Consider the following 17,399-nt stretch of genomic DNA (forward strand, 5'->3'; position numbering starts at 1 on the left):
CAAACGGCCGAATAATTTGTAAAGTCGGGGATGTGATAAAAGGTTACGGATTTCAAAAGTTGAAGGATTTGAGGTCGTTATCATATAACTAACGGCAAAAAGATTGCAACACGTATCTTCTTGGTGTCCTTCGGGCAAGATGAAAGTCATGAGGATCATCTCTCGATTTTCACCTGTTCTGAAATTCATCGGCAATAAGTATCGCGATTTTTTTACGAATTTCTGTGAATCAACATGTCGACATTTTTGGCCCTCCGTTGCGACACAACGGAGGACTCACTCGAAATTCCTAAATATGAAGTAGAAGCGACATTCACGACGCCCTTCGGCGACTTCTATGATCGCGTCGACCGCGCGCTCACCACGTGCCAGTCCGCTCTTCTTCGTGCACGCGGAATAACCGCGTTACACCGTAACTTGAAAGTCCGCCGAACTTTCGCGTCGACGAGGTCCGAGCGGAGAAAACGGGAATCCAACAAAGAGGCGGAGAAAGAGGACGGAAAATGAAGAGGCTAAGATCGAACAGACCGGGGATAAAAGAAGAAAGAGAGAGGGAGAACGTCGGCGAGGCGGTGCGCGATCTCTGTGACGCAGGGAAACTCAATTTTCCCTATGCGACCTGTACAGCTTCCTGTCGCAAATAAGGTTAGTTTTGCACGAAAGGAACTCTCGCACGCACACATATAACACACTTGTACGCGCGTATACACGTCGGAAGGAATTCCTCTTCAACAGCATGAGATCGGGTATTTTTCTTTATTCAAATATATTCCTCTATTTGCTCCCCCGTTATGTACATATTATTCATCGTTATTATTTCTCGTTACTCACGTCAGCGTGCTCTCTCTCTCTCTCTCTCTCTCTCTCTCTGTCTCTTTCTCTCTTTTATTTTCTCTTTTTCTTTCTTGCGTATTCTCTTCCGCTCTAGAGATAGGTTAAATAACTATTTTTGAATAACGGTTATTTTGATTATCGTTACTTTTACGTAATTAGTAATTTAGACAGTTATTTATAACTGTTTCTTTCAAATCGTGTAAAATTAATGGATATCTGGTTTTGTATGTAATTGAAAAGACAAACCGTAACTGAATAGAGAATTTTCAGAGTGTTCGGAGAAAATGTTAGGCACCTTAGAAATGCAGTGAGCAGTTGTAATACTAAATGCACCCAGTGAAATAACACAATAACTATTATTTTGACTAATCGGTTAATAGTTACGACAGTTACAACTTAATAAGGGTTACAAAGTTGCAAGTATAAAAATACCCACCCATCACTACTCCTCTTTCTTTGATTCTCTGGGAAGGACGAAGGGAGCGAGGAAAGTATTGATATATTGAGAACGAAACTTCTTCGCGATATTTTTATTGCTCATTATTTCGAGGTTCCTCTGTTCAATGGGGTAATGTACTTCCGCTAAATACGATTATTCTGCGCGGAGGCCTCTTCGCAGACCGAGGAAGCGATCAGTGCGGCACGCGTCGATACTCCTGGAGAACAAATCGTCGGGCACGCCGATACGATCGGAACGTGTCATCATGTGTACGCGCACCGACGTCATAAATCCTAGCCGAGAGGCGAACGACCGGCAACGAGAGCGCGAATACGAGCTCGCGAAAGGTATTCGTCGGTCGGGCCTCGAGAACGGCGGCAGTAGCTCGGAGCAGCCTAGATGTTAACATAGATCTGCGCATCGATCGAGCTGTAAGCGAGAATTCCGCGGATTTACGATTACCGTACAGCGCGCGATTATAACCGACGATGATGCTCGCACGTGAGCGCGGAGAAGTAGGAATATTTCCGCTACGAAATACCGCGTCTTCAGTCGTTCCGTATGCTGCCTTCATACACGTGCTCTCCATTTTTCGCGGGGTAATTCCGCGAATAAAATGATATCTTCTCGACGATGCTTGAGGAGATTTGGTATCTCCCTCGTTTTCGAATCTTAATGACAACGATTTCTCCGGTGCGTGAGTTCTTTTTTTTTTTTTTTATAATAGTATGCTTGAGCGTCTGACAGGATGGTCGAGACTTGACAACTCGTGTTTCCGAGAATTGAAGAGTTCCAGTATGGTTAATTGTGCAATGTCTTCATTTCTTCTCGAATTATTTGACTGGTACGTGTATGGTTTCCTCGGTCATTGACTTTTGGGACATAGCGCGTTATCGCAACAGACAGCGCTAATTTCCCGATTCGAACGATTAATTCCGTCATCTCGTCGACTGTTCTAGTACTTATCGATTCTAGTCGACGGATGCTGCTCGGATTATCCGGCCGAGCGACGAGCCAGACACATCATCGACGGTCGCGCTTTGTCTTCGACCGCAGGAGTCGTTGATTCTTCCAATGGGAATCGGGAAACCGCTGTCGCTCCCAGGGGAAATAGAAATCGAGTATGAAAGTAAGGGAGGAGCGCGAGGGGGGAATAAAGGAGACGACAAGGATAAGGAGGATGAAAAGAAAGAACGCGGATTCTAAGAATTACGAAAAAGAAAAGGGGAGAGAGAGGGACGAAGTCGGAGTTACGAAGGGGAAAAGGATTATAAGAGGCGAGAAAAAGATGGATATATTATAGCTGTAAGAAGGCGTGAAAGACGGGGGGGGGGGGGGGAAGGAAGAAAATTTATTNTATTTATTATACTCTAAGATAAAATCCTTTCTCTCTCTCCCTGAGTATCTTAATGAAAGTACAAGAAAGAACGGGACAGAACTTAAACTCAAGAATTAGGCATGTAATTTAAGAGTTAATATCGTATAATTTGAATTTAAGAGAAAATTGTAAGAATATTATATACTTGATATTTATTGCTCAAAAACTAATAAACTATATAGGAGAAGAGAGAAAGAGATACCAATTCTTCGTTGCGAAAATAAAATTTCTAAATAAAAGAGATCGAGAAAAATTCAAACTAAATAAAAAGGTCACAGTAAGAGAAATAAAGACGAAGGATCGACTATGAGGAAAAAGAAAAAACGGAGTAACAGAGAGGCGGACAAGCTGTGTAAAAAAGCTGTCACAGCAACTTCATTGGAACGCGAAAGGACATTCGGTGCAATGATACCTTCCCATTCCATCCCTCCGACCCTCCGTCCCTCGCTCTTTCGCTTCTTCCTTCTTTCACTACCACCGTTACCACTCCGAGCCCATCCTTCGCTGCTTTTTTATCCCGGCGGCCAGATGCTCCTCGCTTTTTAATCCGCTTCACAAACATTCGCGCGTGCCAACCCTCCGTCACACGTACGCGTTCTTTTAAGCACCCCAACGAACGACCCGAGGGCGAAAGAAGGTTGGTAGGGGCGCGAAGAACGGCCAAGGCCGGCCCGGAGCGAAACAGACGCATTAAGTATTACGTGACGTAATGTCTGCGGTGAGGTTCGCGAAGATATTATGCGAGATTAACCCTGGCATTATCAAGGGTGGGATGAGGAGGAGGCGGATAGGAGAGGAGTGTAATATAAATGCATATTACAGATATTAAGAGTCTTACATTATCTTATTATGGAAATTATAATATGACACCGAGTAATATCTCAGTCTAGATATTTCTGTATTACCACGCAACGATGTATTTTCGCGTAAAACGTTTAATATGTGGCTTCGCATGATTGAGCACGAAATACCTTTTTTGTTGGTACGTGTAGTTTTAAAAATATTCTCGCGCGGTTTGAAGCTGACGACACTTTTAACATTCTACTCTCGTGACTAATTTTGGACAATGGGATCAAAAATATTCGCGCGCGTGATAATTTAATCCTCTTTGTACGTACGTGAAATAAACGTGCGACGAAAATAACACGAGAGTGGGCTGAAGAGTAACGTACACGGTCGGATAGAATGTATTGAGTTGCAAAACGATTTACGTTGAAAAATTAATACGTGCTCCATGAATTGCATCTTCGTTTCTCGTTTGTTCATTTCTTGTTTATTTAATCATATAATTATCATTTTCGTAGTTTAATATATGCGTTGCTTTTCATGTCTCATCTTCATTTAGCGGAAAAGCGAGTCACTTAACGATATTCCTCCGGCAATTATTTAACGACGTATTTATCTGGCAACGACGCCGTGAGCGTTCCGCACATAAGCCATAAGTAGACTCGTGACGCTGGTTAAAGATACAGAGCGAATTTCTCGCTCTCCGGAAGCAGCTCGACACAATGCGGGGGCGGTGTTTCCGGATCGCGACTGCTCCACCGGCGACGCGTTAAATATTTATCGATCCCGCCGCGTAGTAGGTAGGTCCTTGTATATTTATTGAAGGGAAATCCTACGCGCGCCGGGAGATGAATCGGCCGTGCTATAAGAGTCGATAGAACGGGCTAGTGGGGTTAGGGGGGGGGGCTTTACTCGTCTCTATCATAAATAATGTCGCGCAAGTTACGCCGACGAAAAGCGGAAAGCGGCTTAAACGGCTCGCATTGGCCGAAGTTTCTTAATCCGTGGATCTGTTTGGGTGCTGCGTGTATCTTGCGGCCGCGTCACGCGTGACCTAACGTGACTCGCGCTACTCTCTTCGCTATCGGTGACGCGATCCGACGAGTGATGCCCGAGAAAATCGCCCCGTGCAACTGGATTCGCCTGCATCTGAAGTATTTGGTATTTAACTCTTGAGTACACACGTGGAGGAAGATACACAGTGACACCGATTAAACGATACCGACAGCCAATTTCGAGCACACACGTTTAATATTGCGAGCTTATATGTGTACAGAATTACTTACAGAAGTTACCTCCTAAAAGTGATCATAATTCGTAATACAGGATGCCTGTCACTAAGTGGAATATCTGTCATCAATGTGAACAAAAAAGTTCTCTACAATTTCGCAAACAATTACACAAATTTTTGAATTATTAATTAAAGAAACTTCTTACACGGCCATTTTTAACAATTAAACTAATTAATATATAGGAGACTTTTTTTGTTCACATTGACCTAAACCACAAGTATATGATGGATGACACTTAGCGACAGACATCCTGTATATTGAGAAAATAATTTGACGCCATTATTATTAGTTATTCATTTGGCGAATGAGTAAAATGGCGAAATTATTAAAGAAAAAAAATTACCACACGAAGAAAGCTAGGAGACAAACAAAATATACATTTTTCTTTATACGTATGAGCAGCGAATTGTAACTCTCGAACCGCGCTCGTGTTTAAATTTTGCTTCAAATTTCGGCTTTCTGACGTATATTGATCCATCGTCTTCTAGAAACTTTTCGATACAGGAATGTTGTGAAAAACGACGAACAAGTGTGCGTGTGTTTCAACAGCTGCTGCTTTTCCGATACCGACCGTGTCGGAAAAGAGGAAAGAGAGCGAAATTGGAACGCGGGCTCGGAATTGACCGTTTCTTAAGCTGCGTTATACAACGATGCCGGTAAATTCGTAAATGTTGCGCCTCCCTGATACACGATTCCACCATCGTACGAGGGATACAACTGATGGAGTTGACCCTCTTTCAAAAGACCGAGAAACCAGCCTCCACAGAGATCATCGCACTCGCGTTTTTATCGGCTCTCCGGTGCGTCATTCCGTCCGGACACGTCCGTGATTACGAGCGAACCACCCTCACGGGGAGGTTTTTCCTCTCCTTTTACTGCGCGAACTCTGTGCGAGGCGGGCCCTCGGAGATTTACCGCTTCCTTTTGCCGTCTTGTCGCATTTGTCACCGGGCGAAAGGAAGGATATGTAGTGAGCGATAGGGTATGGTATATTTTCCAGTTATAACTGAGCGATATGACGACGCGGATGCATTCACAGGCCCGTGGCCCGGATAAAACCCTCTCTCTAATTCGACCGGCGAAGAAGATCACGCAGTGATGGAATCGATTGAGACGAGAATAAAAAAAACATCATCCTTTACCGATTTCTCTAAAATATCTAGAAAGTCTGTTCTTTTTCACTGAACTAGTGTACACTTATTACTTAGTACTCGAAAAGAGACAGATGTACAGTTAAAACTTGGTGGAAGAAAGAGGAGGGGAAAACCGGTGCAAGTTAGTACAGCCAGCGAAAAAGAACAGACATCTGAATTGACATTTGAATCAAGTCAAACAAAGCACGTTATTAGAACGAGCAGTGATAAATTTTACGTTCTTAAGACGCTTACGTTTTATAGCTTATTCGCAATTTGCGTAATCGCTGAAGAAGAGGTTGCTTTTCAATTTGATGAGCTCCAGAACAGGAGAAAATTATATGATCGTCCTCACAGTTTTCCTCCACTTGGAAACTCATCGAAGAGAAACGTTTCGCGAAACCTTTTTGCCGCCTACTGCACGGTAATGGCGAGCGAGTAGGGTCAGAGGGTGAATTTGATATTAAGTTAAAAACAGGCCCGTCAATTCTCATTTATTCTATAATCGTTCAATATTTCACGCTCAGGAGAAACGTTCCTATCGATGAACGGTCGCAGCCGTTCGAGGAAGGAGCCGTGGCGGCTCTTACCAGCCGAAAGACGTCGAGTATTCGTCGCTCCCGTCCAAATACCGGCGTAATTACGAGCACGCTCGATCGAGTGTTCTCGATTCCGACGGCGGAAAGCCCACTCCCGAGGTAAATCCATTCGGCTATTCTGAAGAGTTCGAAATTTTTCGAGATAACCCACGAATCGCCCCCGAATCGACTCCGTTTATCGAAACGACTTTTACGTCCCCCGATATCGAGGGTCCCCGCCGTTTTTGGGATTTTCTCTCATGCATGGATATCCAATTTGACATTCGTTAAATTTCCACCGCGATGAAGGCTCGATCGCTGGTCGTTGAATACCCGAACGCGCCGCACCGCGCGAAATTATTCATGTAACGTCATCGTCGTATTCGCGACCTGGAACGCGCGTTCTCGCTGCCTCATTCGCTCCCGAAACGTTCCTCGTTAAAATCCTTACCTCGTGAAAGTTACTTGAGACCATATATATTTATTTCCTTATCATATATATTTCCGACTGTATCATCGGATACTTTTAGATATCGCGAAAAAATCTCGCATGCAGAGCAGCGACGTGAGATCTTTTTCCCTTAATCCTACAGGTGCATATTCCGGCTATAGCGATTTCGCCTTCTTATCGTGCTGTTGAGAATCTGTTCGTGTTAGAAAGCTCTCCGGCCAATCTTGGCTCAATTCCAAGCAAAGAGTTCTCTTTCACTTCCCGCGTTAAATCCAAGGGACTAAATCTAAGCGACTGAAGCGAGAAGAAGGATGAGAGGCCGGCGCGATAAAGTTTAATGAATTCGTGCGCGGCATCGCCGGATATAAATATCGAACGTCCTTCGTTACACAAAAAGCGCTGTACACGACGGCGGGGTTTGTTTCACGACACCCAACTCTCCGCCTCTTTCTTCTCACCATTTCTCTCTCCCGCCTTTTTATACACTTACGATAATAGCTATGAGAAAGGACGCTTGAAACGGACACTTCGCATAGATCCTACTTCCGTTTTCCCATTCGTTTCCTTTTGAAATGCGCGCAGATCGGCGCGCTTTTCGTTCTGTCCGGTGCATATGCCGCTGCGAGCGGAAAGAATATTCAATAATAACCGAATTTATGACCGTACGAAAAGATCCCGTTTATAGGAAGCTTTTAGCATTAGAGCGCTCATGCGGCTCCGGAGCTCTCTCTCTCTCTCTCTCTTTCTCTCTCTCTCTTTCCTCCTCTTTCTACCGCTCTTTTTGCTCGGTGTTCTCTTTTTACCTCGGCGACGTTTTTACGCACCTCTGCGTCCATCTAAAAATGCATATGCAACGCTTTACGAGCAGCGGGCGTAGCGGAAACGTCAGCGTGAGACGGACGTCTCGACGGGAAAGTATAACCGAGACGCGCGGGACGGATTTCTCAAACGGCAGAAAAACGCCGCAGTGGGTAAACGCGAGTAACAACAACGTGTTTCATATGTTCTAATATCCGCATAAATGTAACAGCAAGCGCTGGGAGTAGCCTTGACACGCGCTTGTAATTAGGTCACTAGTATTTTGTAGCCGCGCACACGTCGTTTCCGGACATTGACCTGAAGCTATCACGGTGACAGATTACTGATTTGATCTCGTTTGACGATATATTGATTATTCAAAGATTGGACGAGATTAATTATTCATGGCTGTGATAATTTTCTGCCCCAAAATTATTCGACAAATACGCGCGACTCTAATAACATGGCGAAGCACGATAGGCAAAATGGGCTGATTTTGATTCCTGGAGTGGCAAGTAAAACGGAATTATTATTAGTAAGACCTTCTTCATTTATTATTTGTTTTGTTCACATATCGAACGGTCGATTTTCACTTAATACTGTTTATTTCATTATAGTTTTACACTTTTACTAATATACCATTTTCATAACTTCTTATATATTTAGTAATTTCATATGCTAATTTTATCACATTCCCAACAAATTAAAATTTTTTAAAGGTCAGAAGATTCAGCAGCTCAAAAGTTACAAAAAAGACATGCCATTTTTTACTTACCACTGCAGAGGCTAAAATCGGCCTATTTTTCCCCATTGTCTTTATTGACTGTTCTGAAAGACAATTTTTATTCCGCCTGTGTACCGACTTGATTGTTACTCCCACGGTCTCCGGGTGCATAAATTATCAACCGTTTCGTACGTATGACCTGTTTACGACGCACAACTCGCCGTGACACCTGTAACAACCGACATTTTTAAAGCGTCTTACAGCAGTCTTTTTGTTTTTCATCCTCCTTTGTGCTTCCCGCGCGTTCTTCGAGTAGACAAGCAAAGAAAGTTGATCAATCATATCCGGAGAAAGAAGTTCGAGCGCGGCTAGACGCGCTTAAATAAAAAATTTGATCGATATTTCACACATTCGATATATCAATCAGGCCAATTTGCAGGTTCACGGAATTTTTAGAAAGAGAAATTGGAAAATAAAATATAATTCATTCTTTCTTCAATCAACCAACGATAGTTAAAATTCCGAGAGCGGCACTCCATACGGAAATCCGTAAAGAAGATGAAATTTTTTCCGAAACGTCAATTATTCATCATCGTTGTCATAAACTTCGATTACACGTGAGATGCATCAACTATTCATACGAGGACTTTGAAAGTGCGATGCGCGGACAAAGGCGCGCGACGCTGCAAAAAGATCGACAACGATCGCGTTCGGCCGAGCCGAATTTCACGCGCGAGCGGGGCGGCGAACGGGATTCTGTACGACCATAGTTTCCGCGATTCATTACGCCGACGGACGTGCGGGTGCTGTTGTTTACCGCCACCCGGTACGGACGGATTTATCGCCGCGTACGCTCGTAAACAGCCCATCAACTTCTTGCTTCTTCGCGCGCGGATATCCGGCGCGTCGCGTCGCGACGCATCGCGACGTGGCTTGGTGGTTTTATCGTCGCAAAATGCGATATGAGAGAGAGAGAGAGATTCGTCGCTTTCTCACGCTAATTACATCACGTCGCCGGAAGGTGACTTGATCCCCTTTTAGCATAGCGACGCGGAGCGTCGGCATTAACGCGAATGTAGATTTATGATCTCGCGAAAAACGATCGTGAAACACTCTGTCGCTTTTAATATCATTTTTTGATAGTAACTGTATCCGGCCGGCCATGTTGTGAGGTTGCTTAACTCGCCTCTCGCGTTGCAATAATTAGCGATTGCATAATGCAGACTCGCTAACTATTCCAATGGTCTATCGGTTATAGGTAATTATTCGAATAAAGAATGCGATCGGTTAAATTAACGGTACTTCAGGCTACAGGATTCAACTTGTTTTCACATTACGAACCTTACGAAACTAATGCGTGAAACATTAAGTGTTAAAAAACAATTTTTGTGTTAACATGGGAAATATGTTAATGCAACACAAAATTTCGACGGAGCATTATTTTAACATTAAATTTTTTAAAACCGTAAATCCGGCTTTGACTTTTACGAACACCATCATTACGCGTATCTAAAAATATACATTTCTCAAAAAGTCACATTTTTACTACATCTTTATTTTTTTCTATCACAATGGTCAATTTTTCGTCCTACTTCCCGGTTGACGCTGCCGCACTTTGTTTGCCGCCGGCGAAAAAAACACAAGCTTCGTGAGGTTGAGCCGCCGGCTTAACGAATGTCGATATACGGCCGGAAGTCGACGCTCGCGACCTCGCAGAGTATTCTGACGAACGATTATCGATTATCATCGGCAGTCGGCGGATATATAGATTAATTTCAAACTCGAATCAATTATACGTACCTACGGTAGCGACGGCGGCGGCGGCGGCTGCAGAGACGGCGGCGGCAGAGACGGCGGTGTCGGCGGCGGCGGCGGCCGACCGGGCGGTACGCCGAATCTAATTAGTAATGCCGATTTAGCAAACCCTAATTGCGCGCCAACATATCACCCGCAATTTATGCGACGACCGTGTTATGAATCACCGCCGCCGCCGCCGCTGCCGTGTTTTCGGGCCGCCCGGTGTATATGTACCCGCGGCGATTTGATATTAATTTCCATACTTATTATGCGATCGTTACCCGTGCGCGCCTGCATCCGCTGCCATAATCGCGAATGGAATCCTCTCGACATTGAAAAGCTCCCTTCCTCTCTCTCTCTCTCTCTCTCTCTCTCTCTCTCTCTCCCTCACGATACAATTAATCGCGACGTTGTTAATACGCGAGATGTCGTGTGTGATTTTTCACGTCGTGTGTGTGTGTATAATTGTCAGGGAATTTTATTTCATCAATCGTCAGAACGCCAGTTACGCGCACAGAGAGAATCTTTTTTCATCATGTTGGCATTTGTATACGAAAATGTTGTAAAAATAATATAATTTGTAGTAAAACTTACTACAAAAGTTTGCTCGATTATCAGCTTGAATGCTGAATTATGCCGGAATTATTATCGAAGTTATTATGTGTGTTATAATGTTTAGGATATGTACACATGATATACATGACTAAAGATTACAACATTATCATAATTTCAGTTATAATTCTGAGATATGGTCCAGAATTTTCTAACAAAATTGTATACAAGTTGAAAAATACCATATCAGTCCGTGACAGTTAAGGTATGTTTGCTATGTTGAAAAAATGTGCACCCGTTAATGAATTTATCTGTTACGTCGATCGTAAACAGTGTGATGGTTTTCTTATGTCAATATTTTGAAAACACAATGTAACGCTCGCGATAAAACATTTGATGAATGTATTATGTGGAAAAGGAACATCCGCTCGACTCGCACTTGTGACACATACACGCACACACATACACACATACTACACGATGAACTTATAATTTATAATTTATGTAGTTATCACGGCTAATTCTACAAAAATTAAACGTTTAATATATCATTATCATATTCATCGAACTTTATTATTGTGTTGCCGGATACGCTGTGACGCAGACGGGAAACGAGCATCGCGAAATGAAAAGAATACCTTCCCGGGCGTTCGGGGAATAATTTGGAAATAATTCGGAAATAATACGGTGGAGATAATAAACTGTCAAACGTGATGCCGGTTTCGGAGTTAACCGAGCACGAGAGTGGATATCGCGGTATCATCGAATTTACGCAAATTAATAGCGACATCGTGTTTCGCCGCGCGACGATATTTGGAAAACGTCGCGCGTTATCGTGACGTGCCACGCGAGTTTTCGCAAAATCGCAACGACGTCGACGACGACATTGCGTGCCGGTCGCATGTTTCGCCGAGCATTTGGGCGTGTGTCGGCGACAGGATATCGTCCGGGCGATATCGAGAGTTCGGCCCTTCGCTAGTTGCGCCAAGATGATCGATACGCGGCGCCGCTAATGTCGATGACGTTGCTAATAAACAGCGCGCGCGAATCGCTCGGCCCGTCGTGATGATTATTAATTGTCGCTTGAGCGTTAATTATGCGACGATGCCACTTTTCGACGGATCCGCGCGGATAATTAATGAAATCGCTATCGAGATCGCTCGTTATTAATCGCCCGCGTCGCATTAATTAACCTTAAGTCTTCGACCATGCGGGTCCTGTGCGCGAAACGCGTGCGCCGCTTTCACGCCCCTTCGATCTCCTTCGATCGCGCGATTTAAATTCGTCCGGCTCGAAAAGGATGTCGCTTTACTGTGTTGTTTATTCGCGAGTCTCGCGCGTCGATAATATTAATTTCACGTTTCGTTAGGTCCGGAATTGATTAACAATCCGAAACGCGCGCTATCGAAATGAACTCAGCGCCGCCGCGTTGCGCCGACGCATCGAGATCACAAACGCTAATATGCCGCTTTTCCGCGCCTTCGCGCGTCTAAAGCTCGTCAGCCACGCGTGTCGAATATATGCCTACGCGTCGGCAAGCTCAAACAGCCGCGAATAATGTTGTCGGTGAATAATAATCGTCGTGCGATTGAGAATTCCAGCTCGTCTAATGGCTCCCCCTCTTCCGACGATTGCATTAAACTGCAAAGAGTAAGTAAGGAGAGAGATAGAGAAAGAGAAGCGTTTATTATTGTCCTGAGACCAGCCTTCTAAGGACGAAAAGATAGGAATTACACCGATGAGTGAACGGAGGAGATATAGAATAAATAATAGTAAAGTAATATATATATATATATATAATAATTAAAAATAATTGAACATTTTAAGAAGAATAGAAAGTTAATTTTAAGAGTTACGTAATAATAATAATAATAATACAATGAGCAAGTAAATTAGCGTACATATAAATTTAAAAGAGAACGACGAGTTCTTCCAACTTAATATTATATTAATTCGATATTGTCGCTAGGGAGAGTCATGTGTCCAGACATACGTTATCCGCGACATTTCGATCAACGTGCCGCTCGTATATTTCGCGCTTACGACGCCTTGTATCTTCTCTCAAAAGTATTATTCGAAAAACTCTTAGCATTCTCACGTCCCGACATCCCGGCCGTTCGGACGGAGCTCGCTCGGTTCAATATCTCTGGAAAGTATCAACGGGGATACATTTCACATATCGGCTCGATAATTTCACTCTCCCGAGCGAAAGAATTCCGAGTCACGATGCAAACGGAAGAGCGAGAAACGCGAAGTTGAGGTACATATAACGCATCAATCTTTCTCGGCGGTTACATACCCGGGGGTGAATTTGGAGTTTGTTTCGTCGAGGTGTTGCCAGGTGGTTAAACTAAAAGCCAATTTTGCGAGGCAAATTCCTTGATTCTCGCCAACGGCGACGTAGTCGCCGCAGAGTGAGATGAATTTGCGGCGGAGCGGTGCGTTTTATCTCTCGCGACAAAAATGCCATTACACGTAGGAGCGGACGATTTAACGATATTCAGGCGCGCCACGGCTCGCCGATTTTCCGCCGGTGGCCATCGGGACTCGTCGCTTTTTCCGAATCCCGAGAGCCTCATAATTTCGAATAACAGGAAAGTTCGACGACTATGAGGGAAAACTTCTCGCAATTCAATTTGCTCCTATCGGTTATCGGGACTTGGACGTGCGCGGAAACGTCGCTCAAACTCGAGAGACCGCGCGTCCCGGCGTAGTCGCTCGGGATATTTGTTTATTCGAACGTTCTATCAGGAATCTCCGTGATAGTTTCGAACAGCTCTTCTACCTTCGCGCTTCTTCCTTCGCTCCTGCCTGCGCGGAGGACGATGCTAATCTTTCGATTTGTCTCCTGCAAACTAGGATAGGTAATCGACTACCGTTTGCGCGAGAGTACATTCCGGTTCAAACTTTTACACTCCTCACAATGGCGAATCTTAAAAATTTGCACGAACTTTCCAGTTGGCAGTTAAATGCGTTACATCCATCTACATAAAATCTTCTCTCAGAAAATAAAAAGGAAAAATAAACTTGCGAGGCGTACTTTATAACATATCTTTAAATAAGTCTTGAACGTGGAATTTTATTTAAAATTTAACATTGTTCGGTGTGGATTTTAAATAAAGTTCCATTTATATCCGCTGCAATTTTCCGCTTTGTTTGAAGTTCTATATTTCTTTATTTCTATATTCCATATTAAACAGAGAAAAAAAAACATTGGTAAATTTAAAGTGGGGTTCGAAGCTCAAAGAATATTATTAGAAGCACAAGTCAGCACTCATGAAACTTGCGTCGAATTATGGATCTTTAACTCGGGATGTTATTTTGGAAAATCATTATGGACGTGTTTTTCAATTTATCGCGCGTCACGTGGAATTACAGATAGAATTTTCCCCCGAGATCTGTCGCGAATTATAAATCGTCTAAAAGTGAACTTGAACGAGAAAGCGACGTGCGATCCAATTTAGCGGAACGAGCGCGATTACGATGGCAATAATTAGGAATTAATGCCGGCTGCTTCCGATCGATATCGAGAGGTGCAACGCAGGAGAAGCGCAGCACATTTGCATTTAAAGCAGCCTGCTCCCATAGACATTGATATATTCCTGTCTATATCGTAGCTGAGATCGACTTTATTTATGGCCGTGAGAGGCGTATAGACGGCTTCGCACGCGCCTTCGAAGGGCGAGCGAAGGGGCAGAGGACGCGGCAGATCCTTTCTAATTTAAACTCGGAAACCTTATTTCGATGCAAAACCGCGGCCATCGCTCCGGCTTGTAAGAAGCCGGACCATACCGCAACCGCCGAAAGTGCGCTCGTTCCCGAGAACGTAACGACAGACTTAACGATCCTTCGCTTGTATAACCAAATGGGCCACTCGACTTAACAGCTGCGAGAATAACGAGCCTTTCGTTAGGCGTTAAAATTCTCACGATTCTTCCACAAATGACCACCATCTCCCTCCAAATCGAAAATCTCGGGGGGAAAAATATACCACTTTATATTTCACTCTTTTGTTACACCGCGAGGAACGGTAATTATACCGATTACTTTCTCTCCGAGAGATTAAAGTTCATCCTCCCTTCCGACTATTTTATTGACTTTCAAATTTTTCGCGTGAAAATTCGACAGTTCAATTTGAAAGTTTGATTGTGCAGAATTATATGAGCATACGTGTAAGCTGTACTGTAAATTATTTGTCATAATTATTATTACGTCGAGTAGTTATACATACGAAATATCGTATTTACTTACACGCACACGCGAACAGAGTCGAGTTCCTTGGCATGAGCACGGCCGACCAGAACTGTTGCTTCGCTACTTAAGCGACGCTTCATCGCGGCCGACTGCAAACGTCCATTTACTACTTACCGAGAGAGCACCGCGCGTCTGACCGTGTATCGTACGGCCCCCACACTATTTAATCATGACGAATCCATCAGGAACTACCGTGATTGTCCATTGACTGCGTGCCGGTCGGCCGCAGCGAACGAGCTCACATGGCGGATCGTTCACGATGTACGGGTACTTATTAGCGACGATCGAAGTTTAATGCGATTATCTGTTGATCTGCGGTTAACTGCTGAATGCTGATTGAAAGACTCGGCTTCGCCTCGTATTACCGATGAACCGTACGCGTAGTATCGCCGAGGGGATCATTATATGCGTGATATATTCGATTCTCTCGCGGACGCCCGGGAAAACGCGAGTCCGCCAAGGCATATCCTCGCTTTTCTCGCGAAACCGCCGAGGTGGATGTCGATTTTTATTCTCAGACGATTCTTGATCTGAAATTTTCCATGGCAAATGAAACGTATCTGCCGTTAAATTTTTGTTTTCATTTTATTTTTTATTTTAATACTCTTCACATTTCATTAGTTCTTTTATTTTATTAGTTGCTAAATTCGTTGTCTTCTTTTAATTTTGGTTATCTCTCGATAACGACGTTCTTGTGATTTTCGTCTGTTTCGAGATACGTCGAAAAGAAATATGCGATCTGCGATCTTTTTGTCGCCGACAATTCGCATTTCTGAGATTTCTCCGTATATTTTTTTATTATAATCAGTTATTAATTTAAAAACTGCTAGGTATTTTCCTCGAATATATTTAGTTGCAATTCCTTGAATGGAGTCCGTGAACAAAGAAAACGTTGGTAACCCATTCGTTACATCACTTACATTTCTTAAGACTCGAATCTCCGTTATCAAGGAAGTTTATAAATCGACGCGCGAACGCGCTCGCGAAATCAAGATTCGACCGTTCGCGCGTTCTGTAATCTTTGAAGCCCCACACATGTGACAGGAGAGCTTTAATATCCGAGTAGAATTTCTTCCAGGCTATCACGAAGAAAGTTCGTTTTAAACGTTACTCCGGGGAGGCATTCGCCCCTCGGAATACGCGGGCGCGCCCGAGGCGGAGAAATAAAAATTATCATCGTCATATGTGGATACCGTCGTGAAATGGCCTGTCGCACAAGCACTTCGTCTTTGCATTATTATTTCTTTTACTACACCAGGGCTGCTTTTATCACCGACCTTTCCGTAACACTTTATTTTCCGTAGACGACGTGATTTCAGCGTCGCACAATTTTCCCCGCTTTCTCTCTTTATCGGCATTTTGTTGCCGAGACAATACTTTCGAGACAAAAAATCCGATTAACGCATTATCAGTGTACCGCAATTTCTTTTTTAATCAATTTAAAAAGTAAGCCGATATATATATATTTTTTTTTCCTTCTGCGAATTTGCGATCTTTCTTAGAGCAATCATCCGCGAGTGTTTTCGCATCATTATTATCCTAGATCGTTTAAATAACATTTGAATAACGCCGCGATCACGTCCGTGGAACTTGCGATCGCAGTATAATTCTCGGATAACAAGAGCAATCGCAGGGGACAGTAGAAACAAACGTTACGCTGAAATCGTCACGAGCGCGTGAGCGGCATTTAAATATTCGAGCCGGGTCGAGCTGCGTCGCGCCGGGCCGAAGCTCGCGCGCCTCTTTCGCCCGCTTTTCTCTTGAAACTTAGTTCATAAACTGCAACGCGATTAACTAGCGCTATCAACGTGACCAGGGCTTGCCCATCCACCCGCTCGTCCACCCGAAGGGAACGGAAAGCGCGAGAAACAACGGCGACAGCGCAGCTATAATGCGCGAGCTCAACGTATTTCCCCGACGTCCAACTTCCCGCCAGGACGAACGGCGTCCGGAGGTGGGCGCATTTCTCTGCAACTTGGTAATTGGCTTAGGAGGGGACCTTCAACTCGCGAATTTCTCTCATGCAACTGCGCCACAACGCGCGTACCATACTCGAAACGGAAACTCTTGCGGTCCTGGAGCGTTAGTCGCCGAATAAAGATTGCGGGAATCGCAACGAACACTTGATAGATCCTCATAGATTCGTCCAGAGACAAGTGTCGCATCAAATACGCTATTATGCGAAAAAAAAAACGGTCCGACTTTTAGTCATCTTTTTGCGAGCTCCTTCTTTATTAATCTTGAGTATATCGACCTCAGTATATTTTCTTAAATAGGATATAATTGCTAACGAGCTACTGGCTCAGTACCGACTTTCGTAATTATTTCGTTTAGAATCAGCTCCAATGGCTTTGACCTTGAGATTTACTGTCAATGCCATTGC

Source organism: Dinoponera quadriceps, unplaced genomic scaffold (assembly GCF_001313825.1).
Source record: "Dinoponera quadriceps isolate SergipeBrazil2010 unplaced genomic scaffold, ASM131382v1 scaffold386, whole genome shotgun sequence".
Lineage (NCBI taxonomy): Eukaryota > Metazoa > Arthropoda > Insecta > Hymenoptera > Formicidae > Dinoponera > Dinoponera quadriceps.